This window comes from Hemiscyllium ocellatum, chromosome 42 (genome assembly GCF_020745735.1).
Source record: "Hemiscyllium ocellatum isolate sHemOce1 chromosome 42, sHemOce1.pat.X.cur, whole genome shotgun sequence".
In the NCBI taxonomy this organism is placed as follows: Eukaryota; Metazoa; Chordata; class Chondrichthyes; order Orectolobiformes; family Hemiscylliidae; genus Hemiscyllium; species Hemiscyllium ocellatum.
This window is the reverse complement of record NC_083442.1, coordinates 20,926,172-20,936,233: the sequence shown is the minus strand read 5'-3', so window position 1 is coordinate 20,936,233 and position 10,062 is coordinate 20,926,172.

The following is a 10,062-nucleotide window of genomic DNA, read 5'->3' as shown; positions in this document are numbered from 1 at the left end:
GGGTGCTGGGGAGAAAGTAACACTACTGCAGTTAGGCGGTAGTGTGGGGGTTTAAGAAAAAAAAAAGGATGGGAGTGTCAGACATCCTGTTCATTCTGAGAGCTGGTTCTGAGGGAGCTGGATCAGTATCAAGGACGCTTCACATGTAAATAAAGGATGACTTAGTGACAGGATGCCAGCCCAAAAATAAAATAAACAGGGTTCTCAGAGATGTTCCTCACTGTAGGGGCTGGCTATGAGCTGGCTGGTCAGAGTGCATGTACTGTGCACGTGGAAATAAAGGGTGACTTCGTGACAGGATATCAGCCTCCGTAGAGTTATTTCAGTTGCTGATTTCCAGCATTTAGTCATAGAGCCATAGAGATGTACAGCATGGAAACAGACCCTTCGGTCCAACCCATTCATGCCAACCAGATATCCCAACCCAATCTAGTCCCACCTGCCAGCACCCGGCCCATATCCCTTCAAACCCTTCCTATTCATATATCCATCCAAATGCCTCTTAAATGTTGCAATTGTACCAGCCTCCACCACATCCTCTGGCAGCTCATTCCATACACACACCACCCTCTGCGTGAAAAAGTTGTCCCTTAGGTCTCTTTTATATCTTTCCCCTCTCACCCTAAACCTATGCCCTATCGTTCTGGACTCCCAGACCCCTTGGGAAAAGACTTTGCCTATTTATCCTATCCATGCCCCTCATAATTTTGTAAAATTCTACAGCCCCAGCCTGTTCACCCTCTCCCTGTAGCTCAGATCCTCCAACCCCTAGCAACATCCTTGTAAATCTTTTCTGAACCCTTTCAAGTTTCACAACATCTTTCCAATAGGAAGGAGACCAGAATTGCACGCAATATTCCAACAGTGGCCAAACCAATGTCCTGTACAGCCGCAACATGACCTCCCAACTCCTGTACTCAATACTCTGACCAATAAAGGAACACATACCAAACGCCTGCTTCACTATCTATCTACCTGCGACTCCACTTTCAAGGAGCTATGAACCTGCACTCCAAAGTCTTTTTGTTCAGCAACACTCCCTAGGACCTTACCATTAAGTGTATAAGTCCTGCTAAGATTTGCTTTCCCAAAATGCAGCACCTCGCATTTATCTGAATTAAACTCCATCTGCCACTGCTCAGTCATTGGCCCATCTGGTCCAGATCCTGTTGTAATCTGAGGTAACCCTGTTTGCTGTCCACTACACCTCCAATTTTGGTGTCATCTGCAAACTTACTAACTGTACCTCTTATGCTTGCATCCAAATCATTTATGTAAATGACAAAAAGTAGAGGACCCAGCACCGATCCTTGTGGCACTCCACTGGTCATAGGCCTCCAGTCTGAAAAACAATCCTCCACCACCATCCTCTGTCTTCTCCCTTTGAGTCAGTTCTGTATCCTCTGGCTAGTTCTCCCTGTATTCCATGAGATCTAACATTGCTAATCAGTCTCACGTGGGGAACCTTGTTGAATGCCTTACTGAAGTCCATATAGATCACATCTACTGCTCTGCCCTCATCAATCTTCTTTGTTACTTCATCAAAAAAATCAAGTTTGTGAGACATGATTTCCCATGCACAAAGCCATGTTGACTATCCTTAATCAGTCCTTGCCTTTCCAAATACATGTACATCCTGTCCCTCAGGATTCCCTCCAACAGCTTGCCCACCACCGAGGTCAGTCTCACTGGTCTATGGTTTCCTGGCTTGTCCTTACCACCCTTAAACAGTGGCACCACATTTGCCAACCTCCAATCTTCCGGCACCTCACCTGTGACTATCGATGATACAAATATCTCAGCAAGAGGCCCAGCAATCACTTCTCGAGCTTCCCACGGAGTTCTCGGGTACTCCTGATCAGGTCCTGGGGATTTATCCACCTTTAACCATTTCAAAACATCCAGCACTTCCTTCTCTGTAATCTGGACATTATTTCCCTACAGTCTATATCTTCCATATCCTTTTCCACAGTAAATACTGATGCAAAATATACATTTAGTATCTCCCCCATTTTCTGTGGCTCCACACAAAGGCCGTCTTGCTGATCCTTGAGGGGCCCTCTTCTCTCCCTAGTTACCCTTTTGTCCTTAATATATTTGTAAAAACCCTTTGGATTCTCCTTAATTCTATTTGCCAAAGCTATCTCATGTCCCCATTTTGCCCTCCTGATTTCCCTCTAAAGTATACTCTTACTTCCTTTATACTCTTCTAAGGATTCACTCGATCTATCCTGTCTATACCTGACATATGCTTCCTTCTTTTTCTTAACCAAACCCTCAATGTCTTTAGTCATCCAGCATTCCCTATACCTACCAGCCTTCCCTTTCACCCTGACAGGAATATACTTTCTCTGGATTCTTGTTATCTCATTTCTGAAGGCTTCCCATTTTCCAGCCGTCCCTTTACCTGCGAACATCTGCCTCCAACCAGCTTTTGAAAGTTCTTGCCTAATGCCGTCAAAATTGGCCTTTCTCCAATTTAGAACTTCAACTTTTAGATCTGGTCTATCCTTTTCCATCATTATTTTATAACAAATAGAATTATGGTCGCTGGCCCCAAAGTGCTCCCCCTCTGACACCTCAGTCACCTGCCCTGCCTTATTTCCCAAGAATTGGTCAAGTTTTGCACCTTCTCTAATAGGTACATCCACATACTAAATCAGAAAATTGTCTTGTAGACACTTAAGAAATTCCTCTTCATCTAAACCTTTAACACTATGGCAGTCCCAGTTGATGTTTGGAAAGTTAAAATCCCCTACCATAACCACCCTATTATTCTTACAGATAGCTGAGATCTCCTTACAAGTTTGTTTCTCAATTTCCCTCTGACTATTGGGGGATCTATGATACAATCCCAATAAGGTGATCATCCCTTTCTTTTTTCTCAGTTCCACCCAAATAACTTCCCTGGATGTATTTCCAGGAATATCCTCCCTTAGCACAGCTGTAATGCTATCCCTGATCAAAAATGCCACTCCCCCTCCTCTTCTGCCTCCCTTTCTATCCTTCCTGTCGCATTTGTATCCTGGAACATTCAGCTGCCAGTCCTGCCCATCCCTGAGCCATGTTTCCATAATTGCTATGATATCCCAGTCCCATGTTCCTATGATATCCCATGGCCCATGCCCTGAGTTCATCTGCCTTCCCTGTTAGGCCCCTTGCATTGAAATAAATGCAGTTTAATTTATTAGTCCTGCCTTGTCCCTGCCTGCCCTGACTGTTTGACTCACTTCTGTTCTCAGCTGTACCCGTCACAGATCGATCTCTTTCCCCACTATCTCCCTGGGTCCCACTCCCCCACCTTACTAGTTTAAATCCTCCCAAGAAGTTCTAGAAAATTTCCCTGCTAGTATATTAGTCTCCTTCCAATTTAGGTGCAATCCGTCCTTCTTGTACAGGTCACTTCTACCCCAAAAGAGATTCCAATGATCCAAAAATATGAATCCTTCTCCCATACACCAACTCCTCAGCCATGCATTCATCTGCTCTATCCTCCTATTCCTGCCCTCACTAGCTTGTAGCACTGGGAGTAATCCAAATATTACTACCCTTGAGGACCTCCTTTTTTAAAATTCTACCTAACTCTCTGTAATCTCCCTTCACAGTCTCAACCTTTTCCCTTCCAATGTCGTTGGTTCCAATGTGGACAATGGCCCCTCTCCCCCGTGAGAACATTCTGCACCATGTCTGAGACATCCTTGATCCTGGCATTAGGGAAACAATACACCATTCTGCATTTTCTCTGCTGGCCACAGAAACGTCTGTCTGTACCTCTGACTACAGAATCCCCTAACACAATTGATCTCTTGGAAGCAGACATACCCCTTGTTGCATTAGAGCCAGTCTCAATACCAGAAACTTGGCTGTAGGTGCTACATTCCTCTGAGAAACCATCACCTCCCACATTTTCCAAAACAGCATACCTGTTTGAAATGGGTATATCCACAAAAGACTCCTGCCCTAGTTGCCTACCTCTCTTACCCTTCCTAGAGTTAACCCATCTATGTGACTGTATCTGAGATTTGTCTCTCCAACCGATCCACTCGATCTGATAAGATTTGCATCCAACAGCATTTATGGCAGATATAATCCACAGTAACCCTTAAACACTCTTTAAACTCCCACATCTGACAAGAAATACATATCACTGCAAAGGCCATTTTTGCTCCTTCACAATCTACAGACCCAGAAAACAACACCGTCTTATTCCTCTACAAACACTGCCCCAGGTTAAATTAATAGCTATGGCTTGTATTTTAAGTTTAATCAAGAGACTTATCTCCAAAAATATATAATCAAGAAAAAATCCACCATACTCACTACTGCAGCCTTTCTGTTGGACAGACTTAAAACAACAATTAACTTATCTGATTCTGTGCTGTGAACTTCACCCACAGTTCCTCCAAGATTAGTTGTGAATGTCACTTTGTTCATTTTCCCAGATGCACTCCGATGTCCAGCGATACACGAATTCAAACAGCAACTCGCACTCACACTCCCCTGCACTGTCCTCACCATGTGCTTCCTTTGTCTGCTCTTCTCCCTTTTAAACTGCTGTTGTTTTGATTTTTTTTTCCAAAGTTCCAAAACAATGCAACAGCATATAAAACAGTAATTGCTGCTCCTGGAATTCAAGGAAATCCTTTCCAACACCTAAAATACCTCAAACAAAGGAGCAGCTCTTACAGCCAGAAATTTTTCCCGTCCTCCATCTTGGATTACCCAGAATGCTATTTTTGCAGATCTTTGGTTTTTCTCTTCATCAAAGAAAACGTGCCCTTTCTTGCAAAATGCTTATTGACATATACATTTGTACACTATCGCCTTCCTGACTTCCCTCTTGATGTTTATCTCCTTATGTAAAGTGCATCAGGAAAATTAATAACTGTGAATATGCTGATGGGTGCTATTGAATCCCTCTGCCCCAGATATAGGAGCCATCAAGATACAATGAACGGCGAATTAGTTTCTCATAAAGAAATTAGATGTGATAAGGGACCTATCGCATGGGTGTATTGTAAAATCAGTAACTGGTTGGGGTGATGCCAGGATCTGTTATTTAATCAAGCACAGCTTTGCACAAACCAGAATGAAACGTCTTATCAACAATGAAATGCCTTGAAGTGCAGCAGTTTAATGATTAGGTTGTAGATTGGAGGATTAGAATAACGAAGCTTACATCCAAATGTCACCTGGAGAATTTAAATGCAGTTCATTCAATTAAATCAAGATTTGCCTCTCTGCAGTGAGGAAAGAGGCCATTTAGCCCATTGAGTCTACACTGACTGTCTCTGGACCTTTGCATCTGGACCCACTCTCTCCTACCCCATTCCTGCAACCCTGTGTTTCTCATGGCTAATACACATACATTGCATATCCTTGGATACTATGGGGTAATTTAACATAGCCAATCCACCTAACCTGCACATCCCTGAATACTATGAGCAATTTAACATGGCCAATCCACCTAATCTGCACATCCCCGAACACAGTGGGTAATTTAACATGGCCAGTCCACCTAACCTGCATGTCCCTGGACACGATGGGTAATTTAACATGGCCAATCCACCTAACCTGCACATCCCTGGACACTATGGGTAATTTAACATGGCCAGTCCACCTAACCTGCACATTCCTGAATACTATGAGCAATTTAACATGGCCAATCCACCTAATCTGTACATCCCTGAACACAGTGGGTAATTTAACATGACCAGTCCACCTAACCTGCATGTCCCTGGACACGATGGGTAATTTAACATGGTCAATCCACCTAACCTATACATCTTTAGAGGAAACCCACACAGACACAGGGAGAATGTGCAAACCCCACACAGGCATTACCCAAGGCTGGAATTGAACCTAAGTACCTGGCTCTGTGAGGCCACAATGCTAACCAGTGAGCCACCCTGTAACCCAGAATCAATAAGCATCTGTCGACAATAGTGAACATGAGCTTACTGGACATGTGTAAGTGGTAAGAAATGTAGTACTTAGCTAGCTTGACAGGGAAACTGTCATCCTTACCTGTTTGGGCCTATGTGTGACTCCAGACCCACAGCAATGCCTGCCCACACTCCCAGGCAATAAATGCTGGCCTGACCAGCGATGCCCACATCCTGTGAATGAATAAAGGAAAGAAACCACAAAGGAAAATATGTGACTCTGGACCTACAGCAATGTTGCTGCCCCTGAAAGGCCATGCAACATCAAAGTTGTGAAAAGTGCAAGCAAAATACTGCAGATGCTGAAAATCGTAGACAAACACAGAATCTGCTCGCAGCAACTATGGGACTGTCAGTTCCAAAGAAGGGTCAAAACGTTAGTGCTGTTCCTCTCATCACTGATGCTGTCAGTCCTGCTGAGTTTCTCCAGCATTCTCAGTATTTGTCAATGAGAAACATGCATTTGATTCTAATAATTGCAAATCTGTGTTGGGCATAAGGAGGAATCAGCAATGGTTACTTCAAAGATTAAAAACAAGGAATTAATTTTGATATTTCAACCATTCACTTCCTCATGCTTACGCCAAAGAGCATTTACAGTGCATTAACGTCACACTGAACCTACGCATGGAGACATTTTGTGATTAAGATGAAGGGAAAAACAACAACACCTGCATATAGATGTGGATGAGTAAACTATGGGCGATAAGAGGAATTCAGGTGGAAATTAAATGTCACATGGGACTGGAAATCAGAAATTTGAAATATGTTATGGCTTTTTCCAAGGAATTTGGAAAGAGAATTAGGAAGGTAAGTTGTTGACTCATAGAATTGCCAAGACAAAATAGCTCAGGAGAAATATCAATAGACAATGAGCCCTCAGGAACAGAATTCCTAAATGAAAACTTTTCGTGAGGAGAGTTGCGAGTTTTTTTAATTACTTCCTTCCCCAATGACAAGTGTTCACTATTTGCTCCTTTCTGAAAGAAAATGGTCTCTAATGGATATTATAGTCTAGCCACCTAGGCCCCAGGCTTTGGAGTTTCCCTTTCTAGATCATCCACCTCTTAGCTGCTTTCAGTTCCTCCTTAAAACCCTTTTCTTTGACCAAGCTTTCGAGCTCTTCATCTTGTCTCTTTTCCTTCACCTCACAAGTTGTCAGCAAAGCCACTTTGTCTACTTGAAAGCAACCTGTTAGCATTATCAACACCCTGTCAACTCAGAGATAGACAGGCAGGAGGCTGGAAGAACACAGCAAGCCAGGCAGCAACAGGAGGTGGAGAAGTCAACAATTCGGGTGTAACTCTTCTTCAGTCCTGAGGAAAGGTTGCCAGCTGAAAAGTTGACTTCTCCACCTCCTGTTGCTGCCTGGCTTGCTGTGTTTTTCCAGCCTCCTGTCTATTTTGGATTCCAGCATTTGCAGTTCTTTTAAATCTATGTTAATTCAGGGAGCCAGGAAGTCTCACTTGGCTTCACTTTGGCATCAGGCTAGGTCCGAACACTCGATCCATGCTCAGTCATTTGAATATGTGTTGATAGTGTGATAAACAGGCGATAGTGAATAGGCTACACATCCGCCCACTTTTATTTCCATTGAAGTCAGAGTGACAGGTCAGATTGCCTCAGCCTTCTGTTGGACAGAGTGTATAGATTTCTGAGCTCAGGTTTGCAGATTAAGACTTCTCTAATACCTCCTGCTTTAGGGCAGCAAAGTAGTACCAATGGCGCTTTGGTTAACAAAGCTCAAAAAGTGGGCATGGCCAAGAGGACACTTATTAAGACAATTTTATCAGTTGAAAGAATACTTTTATTAATGATAGAGGAGCCAATCTGCCGTGAATGCACGGTAGTCACATGAAGCACACATGCTGAGCTTCATATTGCACACCAATCGTAACTAAGACTTCCTGCAGTGGGTTAAGAAATCTAGAACACCTTATAAATCAAACCTTCATATACGAGAAGACTTGCTATTTATTGTCCTTCATCAAAATTAAAGTCAACGTTCAAAGCTGGAAAGTTCTGCTCTTACCTGACATTGTTATCTAACCGGAGCTGAAAATGTGTCGCTGGAAAAGCACAGCAGGCCAGGCAGCATCCAAGGAGCAGAAGAATCGACGTTTCGGGCATGAGCCTTTCTTCAGGAATGAGGTATTGTTATCTAACCCCTGAGTTTGTTTTTCTCATTGTTCACTGGCCTTTGATTATGTTACACTTATAAATTCTTAAGCTACACTATTGTAGTAAGAACTCTGAAGTTGCAGACACCTCATTGAGTCATATAGGCCTATAGCACAATAAAAGGGCTCTTCATCCATTGATTTATATAAATGATTTGGATGTGAACATAGGAGGTATGGTTAATAAGTTTGCAGATGACACCAAAATTGGAGAGGTAGTGGACAGCGAAGAAAGTTACTTCTGAGTACAATGGGACTTTGATCAGATGGGTCAATAGGCCGAGGAGTTTAGTCTAGATACAAGTGAGGTTCTACATTTTGATAAGGCAAATCAGGGCAGGAGTTAATGGGAAGGTCCTGGGGAGTGTTGCTAAATAAAAAGACCTTGGGGTGCAGGTTTATAGTTCCTTGAATGTGGGGTCACATGCAGACAGAGTAGGGAAGCAGGCATTTGGTACACTCGTCTTTATTAGTCAGAGCATTGAGCACAGGAGTTGGGAGGTCATGTTGTGACTGTGCAGAATGTTGGTTAAGCCACTTTTGGAATACTGAATTCAGTTTTATTCTCCCTGCTATAGGAAAGATGTTGTTAAACTTGAAAGCATTCAGAAATTATTTACAAGAATGTTGCCAGGTTTGGAGGGTTTGAGCTATAGAGAGAGGCTGAATAGGCTGAGGCTGTTTTCACAAGAGCATTGGAGGCTGAGGGGTGACCTTATAGACGTTTATAAAATCATGAGGGGCATGGATTGGGTGAATAGACAAGGTGTTTTCCCCAAGGTAGGGGAGTTCAAAACTAGAGGGCATAGGTTTAAGGTGAGAGAGGAAAAATATAAAAGGGACCGATGAGGTAACGTACTCATGCAAAGGGTAGTGTGTGTTTGGAAAGAGCTGCCTGAGGAAGTGGTGGAGGCTGATACAATTACAACTGTCAAAAGGCATCTGGATGGGTATATGAATAGAAAGGGTTTAGGGGGATATGGGCCAAATGCTGACAAATGGCTCTAGATTAAGTTAGAATATCTGGTCAGCATAGATGGGTTAGACTGAAGAGTCTGTTTCTGTTCTGTGCATCTCAGTGACTGTGATTCTATAAGTCGACACTGGACAAGAACAAGCATCACGATTCCCTGTTAGGTCCCATGGTAGCCACACTTAATGTCAACTTGTTGTCAGACATTAGTGAATCCTAAATCCTGGATTTGGGTGTTTAATTTAAAAGGGGTTGTTTCATCATTTGAGGAAATACATTTGGAATGGAACAAGTGACTGACCAACATTCTTCAGTCAGAATTTATGATATGGGTAATCATTGGTTAAGTGGCTGAAGATGGTTTGGCTTTATCGATGGAAAACAAAATCTGTCCGGATGTGTAATGGACCACCGACTCCCTACAACTTGTTTCCTACTATCTGGAGGGTGAATGCCTATGCTTTTGACGTGTGTTAAGAATAATGAATGAATCAAATTACGTGGTTAGCAAAACATCAGGAAATGTTCAGTTCAGCAAAACAAAGCTAGTTTGCAAATACCTGCGACTAAAAATGTGATGACAATGTTACTCTTTCAGTTGGTTTCAGGCAGTTTCACACAGCATTAAAAATGTTCGCAATCAAGTTTGGGAAAATGCCAAAAGAAGTACAATTGTAATCTGCGTAAGTTGCTGAGCAGTAAACACCACTGAAAGGAATATTTACCCCTTGCACACATTAGGGCCAAGACACAGGGTAAGACACCAAACTTTGAGAGGGAACACAGTTTAGGCAGCATTAAAAGAGAGTGCTGATTGGCTGGAGTGGGGTTCCATGGGGATACAGCAGGATCTGCTATCTGTCAATCTGACTAACATCAGAATTGGTGAGTAAGATCTGACTAGTCATGTGCTGCCATGGGAAATGCAGCAAGGCACATAGTTTACATACTTCTTTCTCAATGA